Source organism: Mandrillus leucophaeus, unplaced genomic scaffold (genome assembly GCF_000951045.1).
Source record: "Mandrillus leucophaeus isolate KB7577 unplaced genomic scaffold, Mleu.le_1.0 Scaffold34, whole genome shotgun sequence".
NCBI lineage: Eukaryota > Metazoa > Chordata > Mammalia > Primates > Cercopithecidae > Mandrillus > Mandrillus leucophaeus.
Window position 1 is genome coordinate 1,064,071 of NW_012103587.1, and position 10,827 is coordinate 1,074,897.

The following is a 10,827-nucleotide window of genomic DNA, read 5'->3' on the forward strand; positions in this document are numbered from 1 at the left end:
TGGTACCTATAACCCTTGGAAAAAATAAAGCCCTCCTGTCCTTCCTTTAATGGATTTGTCTACCAGACTAATGTCACTGAGAAAATTCTTTCATGTCTCTGTCCTATTTTCCAGCAGTTGGCATCTAGACTCCACTGAACTGAGGTCCCCTTCTTCTAGAGTCTTCTGCAAGAAGAAGGGGTCCCTCCTTCTCACCTTCTTCATCTCTTCTATATTGATCAGGATAAGTAACACCAGCTACTGTAACAAACAACCCCTGCATCTCAGTGGCTTATGGCTCAGCTGTCAGCCTGAGGGCTCTGCTCCACACAGTCATTCAGGGACCCAGGCTCCTTCCATCTTGTGGCTCCATCCTCCTTGATACCCTCAGAGTCCTCTTTATTCAGCCAGTGAATGGAGAAGGAATACGAGGGAGGTTTCTATGGGTCTGGTAGTAGTGCACGTCCGTTCCACTCACATTCTAGTGTTCAGAATTCAATCACATGGTCACACCTAACCACACAGAAGCCTGGGGAATTTAGTCCAGTGTGGTTTCCTGGAGGAAGAGAAGAACTTGAAAACCAGTGAACATAGTGATCTTGACACATTTGCTACTTTTTCTTTCTCTCTTTGGTATCACCTCCCTGTTCTAGTTCATCTCTACATTGATGTACCTGGCTAAGGGAGTTCAGGCTGCTGAAACAAATGACAATAGACAGAGTGGCTTAAACAACAAACATGTATTTATCATATTTCTGGGGGTGGGGAAGCCCAAGATCAAGGTGCTGGCAGAGCCAGTGCTTGGTGAGGACTTGCTTCTTGGCTTGTAGGCAGCCTCCTTCTCACTGTATCCACATATGATGCAAAGCAGAGAGTGACAGGAAGTTCTCATGTCTCATAAGGGCACTAATCCCATTCATGGGGCTCCACCCTCATGACCTAATCACTTTCTAAAGGCCCTACCTCCTAAGATCATCATATTAGTCATTGAGATTTCAACATATAAATTTGGGGAAGGAGGACAACACAGACATTTCATAAAAATAATAAAAAAACAGCATAGGTACTCATGTTTTTCCCTACATAGCAATAATCCTTTTTCTTACTAAACCTCCCAGATTCTGTTGACCACATTGGTCTTCCTTGGTTCGGAACAGCCTGAGTGTCAGAAATGTTAAGTTATATGAGCATCCATGTCCATCCATCCATCCATCCATCCATCAATCCATCCATCCATCCATCCATCTATCCGTCCATTCGTCCATCTGTCAGTCCATCCATCCATCCATCCATCCATTCATCCATCCATCCGTCCATCCATCTGTCCACTTATCCAGACAATAGTTAATGATCCCCCATGTGCAAAAGCATGGTGTGAAGTGCTGTCCAGAAAGAAAAAAAAGCATAAGGTGTGCTTTCTGCCTTTGAGGAGCTGATAATCCAACTGGGGACATAAGAACTAAGCACACACAAAACTAGCAAAGACGCCAGACCCAGGCCTGTGGAGATAAGCGGGAACCACTGAGGAGCAGAGACCTTGTGGGCCGCTCCCCATGCACCCGCGCCCCCCTTTCTCCTTCGACAAACACAAGGATGTGTCTGGGAGTTCTTCCCTGGTGCTCTCTATGAATTCTCTTCCTCCTTTCCCTCCGGTGCTCCACAGTTGGTCTCCTTGCCCTCCCATACCCATTTCTCTTGCCTGCCTTTCTCTGCTTCTTTTTCCCCACCCATCTCCCCAAGCCTCTCTCCACTTTCTTCCTGGGACACAGATGCCTCCAGTGTGTGCCAGCCTCAGAGCCTTTGTAGAAACAGAGGTAGCCTCAGGGCCTTTGCACCTCGTTTCTCTGCCAGGATACCCTTTCTCAGGCTGTTCGCAGAGCCGGCCCCTTTTCCCCACCAGGCTCTCGGTTCAAAAACCACTTCTGAAGGATATTTGTGACCCACCCTCTGCCATGGAAAGCTGCTCCACCATGGTCTTTCTCTGCCCCATCACCCATTTTATTTGCATAGCATTTATAACTCTCTGAAATTACCTCATTTAACTATTTTCTTTCCCCAGACCCCACCCCAGACTGGAAGTCCCCCAAGAATGAGGACCAAGTATGACTAGTCCATGGCTCTATCCCCCATTGACCGCACACAGTAGGCACTTACTCATCACTGCTGATTGAGGGGATGACAGACAGCCCCTTCCCCTCCCCTCCCCTCCTTTAGCATCTCAAGACTGCACCGGGAGCATCACTGAGCCCCGGCCGCTCCAGGACCCTGCCCTCCCGCTGGGCCTGGTCCCCAGACTCTACCCTTTCCGGAGCTCTGGGCAGCATGCCAGGAGCCTGGAGCCTTGCATTAATTCCTGTTCAACGCCCTTTGTCTTCGCTTTCAGCTGAAAAACCACACAACCAGAATATTTGCCTGGACTTGTTCTTCCTTGAGGAATGGATGGAAATGGTGCGCATTTGCCACACTTTCTGGCGTACTCACCCTGCGGCATTTCAGGGGCCAGTGTGCCCCTGGAAACTGTGCTTCCTCCCTGCCATCTCTGTGTTTTCATCAGCTGGGAAGGACTTAGTCTCGCTCCCGAAAGCTTTCAGCCCCTTGGCTCTTACCTGACTGAACTTCATGCTATACATACTTTTAAAAAATTTTTTAAACATTTTTTTGCATGACTCAAGTAAGCATCAGAACATCCTATATTACTTTTAATGTGCACAGATGTCCTTCTGGTAATTTACTCAGCTGTAGTTCAGAATGACTGTTCTATTAATGTTTTGTTTTGTTTTTGCCATCATGGCTCTTAAAAAACCACAGCACTTTTTGGAGGCCTCTTTTTTTTTTTTTTTTCAATATAACAACTTGTTTATCCCAAAACCTGCTACATCAACAAGTGATGTTTTGGCATTATGGATTCAGGCAGACACAGTCACCAATTTATGTGACATCACAGTTTCTAGTCAGACAAAATAACTGGAAAGCAATCTGGATGGCGCACTACATTTAGAAGATCTCAAAACATTTGCTTTGCACAGATTCGCCGAGTGAGAGGCATGAAGAGGGGGCAGTGCCCACGCTTTTCGTCTGCTGTGCACAGGCGCCATTTCCAAGAGTGTCACGCACTATTGTGTTAGCCAGAAAGGTATATGTGTTTCACTTTAAGCATTCTACAACTTGAGAGCAAGAGAATCATTAACCCCTAAAAAGCTGAAAACCGATAAAGAAAGTGGTGTGCGAACGTGGGTGTATTGAAGCAGATTTCTTGAAGGTAACTCTAGATTCACTCTATACCACCCGCTACCCACTATTGCAGGGGTCAGCCAACTTTTTCTATACAAGGCAAGATTGTAAATAGTTTAGTCTCTGCAGACTGCATTCTCTGTTGCAAGAGGAAAACATAATAGTCATAGTATCTGGGACTATCGTCTAGCACAAAGCTCTTCACCAATGAATCAGCTGGGATTTGTGGAGTTTAAGGCTTGTCATGGAGCAGGATATCCCCAAGATGTCAAAATATCTCCCCAGAGCTTCCTGATAAATCACAAAGGGAAAGGTACCTTTAGCACGAAGAAATAATGTGGATACCACCTCTACCCAGTGATCACACCCAGCATGACCAACAGTGGGACAAGCTGACAGGATGTGCTTCCTGAGGGTGATGGCACAACATGGACCCTGAAAAATCCCTGCAAAAGTGTTTATCCTACATCGAATCCTAAGACAGCAATCAGGCAAATTCAGATCATGGGACACTCTACAACTGGCCCAAACTCGTTAAAACTATTTATGTCAGGAAAGGCAAAATAGGTGTGGGGTCTGTTAGGGTCAAAGATCTAAAGAGATGTGACCACACAGAACTGGGAGTGGTCTGAGATTTCACCCTGCTGGCCAGGGAAGACATGGCTCTGCCACAGTCTCACAGACTCAAGCAGAAAATACAAGACTCCTGGGTCAGAGACAAAGGACGTTATTACTCACAATAATCACAGAAGCCAGGGAGTCAGCAAGTTCTCCAGCCAGTTCCCCAGCTCTGGTTTCCACAGGGCCACTCGAAGGGGCCCAGGTGACCCTTGCACATACAGCTGTTTGCACAGAAGGGGAGGAACCCGGAGTGTAGGGAACCCGAATCTTTCACAGTGGGCAATAAGCCGGCCTGACCTTTTCCCCACAGGGAACCATTATTTTTATTACAGTGGACAGGAAGCACGCCTATCTTTTGATTTGAAGAGAGACACTATCTCTACCTTTCAAAACTGTTCTCCCTACAAACGTTCTTGAAATGATAGCCCAGAACGAAGGGTGGCCAAGGCCTCTGTTTGCAAGATGGGAATAAACACGGGAGACTCATGAAGAATTGTCTCCTAATAATGACAACTATTTAGGAGATTAGGAGATCACACACAACTCCTACACAACTCCTAATGTGATCCTAATGTGAACGATTAGGAGATCACACACAACTCCTACACAACTCCTAATGTGATCCTAATGTGAACGATCCTAATAGTTGTCACTATTAGGAGTTGTGTGTGATCACTTCTCCGACTTTCGGCTAAGATCAAGCGAAATGCAACGTGTGTTTGAGCCCTGGGTTGAGAAGGAAAACAGCTTTAAAGGACATTGTTGGGAAAATCGGGGACATTTTGATATGGAATATAGGTTAATAATTGTACCAATGTTAAATTCCCTCAGTATGATCGCAGTATGGTGGTTCCGTATCATCTTTCTTCTTAGGAGGTACTGCTGAAGCGTTCTGGGGCAAAGGGGCATGATATTTACCACCTATTTTTACATGGTTTAGCAAAACACAAAACAAAATAAACAGCACACACACACACACACATACACAAGAGAGAGACAGAGAGAGAGAGAGATCCGATGTGTCAACACCCAACAAACCCAAATGGTGTTTGGGTTTTCATTATATTATTCTTGCAAAAATTCAGGGAGACCCAGCTTCCCCCAAGAACACACAGCTGGCTCTCGGCCAAGCCTGGCCGGAGGCGACCTTCTTCTGACTTTAAGGACTGTGTTTTCACTACACTCAGTCTCTGATTTTATCCCTGCCCTGGCTTAATTAAGTGCTCTAAAGACATAAATAGGCTTTTTGTTTACTCAAGCCGGGAGAAGCTGGCAGAAAAGGCCTTTTCAGCTGAACGCTGCTTACAGCCGGAAGGTGTGAAGCGGTGAGTTTCCAGCCAGGAAGAAGCCTCTCAGCCGTGGGCGTCTTTGCCCGGAGCTGTGAGGTGAGTCCAGCAGCCCCACTGTGGAATGGGAACGGGAGGGGCTGTGGGAAGCCACGCCGGCTGGGATGCCGGGCAGCAGACCCTTAGAACAGCTTTCGTCGCTCACTGAAAGCACTGGGAATCCGGACGCTGTCCTGGACACACACATACAAATGGCAGCAGAATGTATGCCCAGGTCAAAGGCGCTTTGAATTCATTTTGTCCCCGCTTCCCTGTCTTAGTAGGGCAAGTGGTAAAGAGCTGGTTTTATGTGTGGACACCCAGGGCATGGGCCCTGACCCCCAGACAGCTGCCCAGCAAAGGCGGGCTGCAGGCTCTGAGAGGACACGGGCTAAAAATGAAGAGGTGAGTCACTGCTGGAGCTCTGAACAGGCGCGGACGTCTGTGGTACAGCTGGGGACTGAGCAAGGGCACTGCAGAAAAGTCCCTCGGGTGAGACGGGCCACCAGGGAACATGCGACTCCCTGGGGCAGGGAGGCATCCCCCAGCCAGGGACCAGGACCTGGCCTGCTGAGGATGCACAGTCCCAAGTGTCATGGTCATACAGTCACCTGGGCCTTCACTCTGAAACATTTGATCACATGCCCGGCTGGACAGCTCAGACAGGGCCTATATGGAGCGTGTGATCAAGAAGCCGCTCCTCTTGGCTCTGTTCTCGCCGCCCCTTTGAACGCCTCCACTTCAAGTTCTTCTGTGGCTACTTTCAAACCCCCAGTGATGTTCAGTGTTATTTCTGCATTCCTTAAAAATAGGCAGGAGCCCCGGATGCTCCCTATGAAAGACAAAGACTTTGCTGACACTGCAGTTCTCTCGTCTTTTCTTCTTCTAAAAAGTGTATATGCATATGCGTGTGTATGCGTATGGGTGTAGGTGTGTAGATGTGTGCATACGTGTGTGAGAACATATGTGTATGTGTATGTGTGCGTATGTGTGTTAGTGTGTATATTTGTGTGTCCATGTATGTGCGTTTGCATATGTGTGCATATATGTGTGTGTATTTGTGTTTATGTGTGGATGTGTCTACATGTGTATATGTATGTACATGTATGTATGTGCATACACATGTGTATGCGTATATGTATATTTATGTATTTGTGTGTATATGTGTGCTTGTGTATGCATGTGTATTGTGTATGCATCTGTGTGTATGTGTGTATATTTGTGTGTTTATGTGTATATATGTGTTTATGTGTGTACATGTATATGTGTGTGTGCATATGTGTGGTTGTGTGTGTATGTGTGTATGTATATGTGCATATGTGTTTATGTGCATGTAGAAGTGTGTGTGTGTATCTAAATGTATTGATTATCCTGGTGATTTCACACAGCAAGGCATGAAGTGCAGTGATTAGAGCAGGGCCCAGCTGAGCCTGAGGAAATTTCCCTGGCACCATGCCGAGGGCTCAGCTTGTGCCTGGTGCACCTGGCAGCATACCCTTAATATGCTTACATTTAATCTTCATTCACTAGCTTTATTATCATCCTGCTTTATGGATGGGGACACTGAGGCATAGAAAGGGCAGGCCAATTGCCCAGATCACACAGCCGGGACATGGTAGGGCCAGGATTCAAACCCAGACAACCGAGTGTGCACACGACAAGAAGACCCCTTCCTTGTCTGGGCGTCTCCTTGGAAGGCGAGCAGCCTCCAGTGCTCTCAGATGGCCTTGTTTCAGGGCTCTCTCTGCAGGTTACAGAAAGGCCTTGTTGTCAGGCATGACAACCTCCGTCCTCCTGCCGCCATGTCACAATCCATTGGGACCCACTGGCAGCCTCTGCCACGTCCACCCTAGCAGCCTCCGGTGTGGCTTTCTACTTAGGGTAGGCTGTGTGACCTCAGGCAGTCACTTAACCTCTCTGAGTCTCCATGACTCCATCTGCTTTATTTATTTATTATTTATCTTTTATTTTATTAATTTATTTTTCTGAGTTGGAGTCTCACTCTATTGCCCAGGCTGGAGTGCAGTGGCATGATCTTGGCTCACTGCAGCCTCTGCCTCCCAGGTTCAAGGGATTCTCCTGCCTCAGCCTCCTGTGTAGCTGGGATTACAGGTGTGTACCACCGCACCTGGCTAATTTTTGTACTTTTGGTAGAGACGGAGTTTCACCATGTTGGCCAGGCTGGTCTCAAACTCCTGACCTCAGCTGATCCACGCACCTTGGCCTCCCAAAGTGCTGGGATTACAGGCGCGAGCCCCCATTCCTGGCCTGCTTTATTTTAAAATGGAAATAATATGCAGCCAGGGTTCAAGTGCAGGACGGTGCGTGTGCAGAGCTCTGTAAGCTCTGCAGGAATGCGCAGCCCTGCTTCTAGGAGCCTTCCTTCAATGCTGCTTGCGACAAGTGGCTAATGGCGCTCCATGAGAAAACCTTTTTTTCTCGATGCCCTTCCCTCTGGCCTTCCTTGCAAAGTTGAGCTTCCCCCACACAAAGCAGCCTGGGAAAATCCCCCTGATATGGGAGTGCTTGGGGGGCCCTGGGCTGGGGCTTGGGGTTACCCCAGGTCACTTTTCTTTCTTCTTCAACATGTGCTTTTAAAAGCCAGTGACTTCAGAAGCTTGTGGAGGAAGGTCTTCCTTCCCAGGGGTGTGCGGTGAAGGGGTCTTCCCTTCTCCCCTTCTCTCCAACACGAGACCCACTCTTTACAACCCCTTGTCAGATACCCCAATACCTCTTTTCTATTAAATATCCACTTTCTCTGCCCAATTTCGCTCTGCCTCCAAACTCTCCACTCTTTAATCCAGCTTTGTTTATGTGTATATATGTGTACATGTGAGGAACTTTGGAAGTGATTTGGATCAGATCATTCTTTACCTGCTTCAAAACCTCTGCAGATTCTCCCATCCCTGGCAGATAAAGCCCCAATCCCCTGGCACGGCATAAGGGCCTCCGTAGACCTGGCACCTCCTTCCCTCTGCCCTTTCCTCCAGCACTGGGCCTAGAGCAGGTACTCCAATCTTGAAAGCCCCCCTTTTCTGCTCCTCAAACCTCACATTCCAGGGGCTCAAGCCCCTTTTCCTCCTGAGACTGGCCGCAAGAGCCTCCTGCCCTGCCCACTGCCTAGCCCCTGGCTCCAATGAATTTATGGAAATTTCGGCCTTTCCTCCCGTCTTTGACATTTGCAGACCATCTGGTGCTGTGAGAAATAGAAGCTTCCACAGTACTGGCTTTCAATTGAGGGGCGGTCCCCAGCCCGCAGCAGGATCCGAATAGGTCAGAGGTCACGGTCACTGGGGCCATCAGTGTGGGCTGCTCTCTGGGGGTCTGACATTTGTAATGCACTCATGTTCTGCCTGCCGTCTGGTGTGCACACATCTCCAACCATTTACCACATATGGCAGCCTGTTTCAGGGAAACTTCCAGAACCCAGATGGGCATAGTCATGAAGGCACTCTTGATAAGTGGGCTTCTAGATCAAGATGAATGACACAAGGGGGACAGGATTAGTAGAGTGGGGCAAGAGAATTTCAGGACATCCCCCAAACACAGAAATCACCACAAATGATATTTTGCTGCAACGTTTTAAAAGTCAAAATGGATGCAAACAGTTCAAGAGGAACAAAACATCAACATTTTATTTTATTTTGAGACAGAGTGTTGCTCTGTTGCACAGGCTGGAGTGCAATGGCATGACCTCGGCTCACTGCAACCTCCACCTCCTGAGTTCAAGCAATTCTCCTGCCTTAGCCTCCTGAGTAGCTGGGATTACAGGCGCCTGCCACCATGCCTGGCTAATTTTTTGTTATTTTTAGTAGAGACAGAGTTTCACCATGTTGGCCAGGCTGGTCTTAAACTCCTGACGTTAGGTGATCCACCCGCCTCAGCTTCCCAAAGTGCTGGGATTACAGGCGTGAGCTGCCACACCAGGCCTCAAAATATCAACATTTTAAATAAAGACAGAGGAACCCTGCAATTTTGAAACTCTACCTTGCCCGCATTCTGCCCTGCCCTTGGTAGCTATTGTGGCCAAGGGGTCATTAGTCCCTGAGATAAGAAGAAATTCGTTCTTGCCAAAGACTTTCTCCAGGGAAGCAGAAGACCACTGGGGCTGGCTGGGTGGGCATTTGGGAAATGTGAGTTTCCATGTGTCTGTGTTCCAGAAAGAACGCCCCTCTCCCCACCACTTTCATCCTAGTCAGTGACAGCAGTTCAGTCACTCATTCTGGTCAAGTGGCCCAAGGGCTGAAGAAGTCCTGTCTTGCCTAAGAATTGAAGCAAATGGAATCCTATTTTGTTGTCCTATTTTGTTTTTTTCCAGAATGTTCCAGATATTCAAACCTCTGGTTAGTTCTGTTTGGGCAGCAGACTTCCAGCGTTCTTTCCTGGGAGATATGGAAATGGGCTGTAAATTCACCTGGTGACAGGTACATGCCTGTCACCCTGTGGACTCTCAGGAAGCCGCCCCACCCTCTGTCAGTGTCTGGCATACACCTTACTCCTGCTGCTGCAGGGCCTGCGCCCTGCTGTTCCCTCCACATGGTGGGCTAATTCTCACTGCTTGGCTATTCAGATCTTATCTTTAAAAATCGCCTCCTCCAAGAAGCCTTCCCTGAACACCCCAAGCCTTAAGTTGTCCCTTTGGCTATTCTTGGTTGCAGCACCTCGTTAAGTTCCTTCCCTTAGACTCACAGCCTTAGCTTCCTGGTACGTTGACTGCCTCCCTCACCAGACTGGGCCCTCCACAGGCCAGGGGCCTGCTGTCTTACGCGTGCCCGTTTTGAGGTCCGGCCAAGGCTGGGTGCAGAATGGGAGCCTGAGAACATCTTCAAAGTGCTGCCCTCAGTTTGAGGGTGTCCAAAGAGCGGATTCTGACACCCGGCTTCCCGCTTGGGCTTTCTGCTCTAAGCAGAATGGAAATGAGTGTGCCGTGCACACTTTCACCCTTCCTGGAGTCTCCCTCTGCTCTCTTCGCCCTATTAGCCTCTCCCACATTCCTGCTTTCCAAAGCAGTCCGTGGACACCCCCAGCTGCCCCGCTTGCAGAATGGAAGGATGGATCCTCAGGAGTGAGGTGGGGGGCGTCTGTGTGGCTGGGCGCTGGAAATGCGGAGACGCCTTGCCAGGCATCTGATAAGAAAACAGTAAGGAAAGGAAACACGTGTTCTTCTCTCTTGGGAGGAAGGAAAAGAAGGGAAAGACGAGCAGGACCCTTGTTCATGAGCAAGGACCTTCCCAGAAAAATGCAGGAACAGCCAGATGCCTGGGGATTCCCGGAAGTGCTTCTCATCGCCGCCGCCGCCGCCCCCCACCCACAAGTTCCACCCAATGCTTTCCACCCTCAAGGCCCAAAGAGCTGGCCCTGGTTGTGCGGGTAACGGAGACGCCAGTACTAGGGCGGTGGTGGCACTCCTCCCCATCGATTGTAAGTTACAGAGAAAAAGAAAACTTCTCTAAAATAAAGTTTCTCAAGCTGCTTTTATTGGGACTTCAAATGGGACTGAGAAAACCTCCAAGAGCACCACGAAATAGGATGATGATAATTACTCGTATTTCTTGGGATAACTTGGGGACCCCACAAGGCACCCTCGGTGCGCGAGTGTGGTGCTTGTTTCGGGAGTGGGGGACACACGCGCCTCGTGGGACTCCGGCTGCTGGCGGGGCGCGCAGTCCCC

At 48.7% G+C, this 10,827-nt stretch overlaps 1 protein-coding gene across 3 annotated transcripts in view; it reads left to right on the top strand.

The window, feature by feature from the left end:
• Positions 1-10,827, top strand: part of LOC105545830 (filamin-interacting protein FAM101A) — a 431,833-nt gene that overhangs the window by 401,492 nt on the left and 19,514 nt on the right. The window contains exon 1 of one of the 3 annotated variants that reach the window (XM_011988877.1): positions 5,011-5,216. The exons of the other annotated variants lie outside the window; for them this stretch is intronic. The gene's annotated coding sequence lies outside the window, so the exon portion shown is untranslated. Of the gene's footprint in view, positions 1-5,010; positions 5,217-10,827 lie in introns of those variants that run through there. 3 annotated transcript variants of the gene reach the window in all.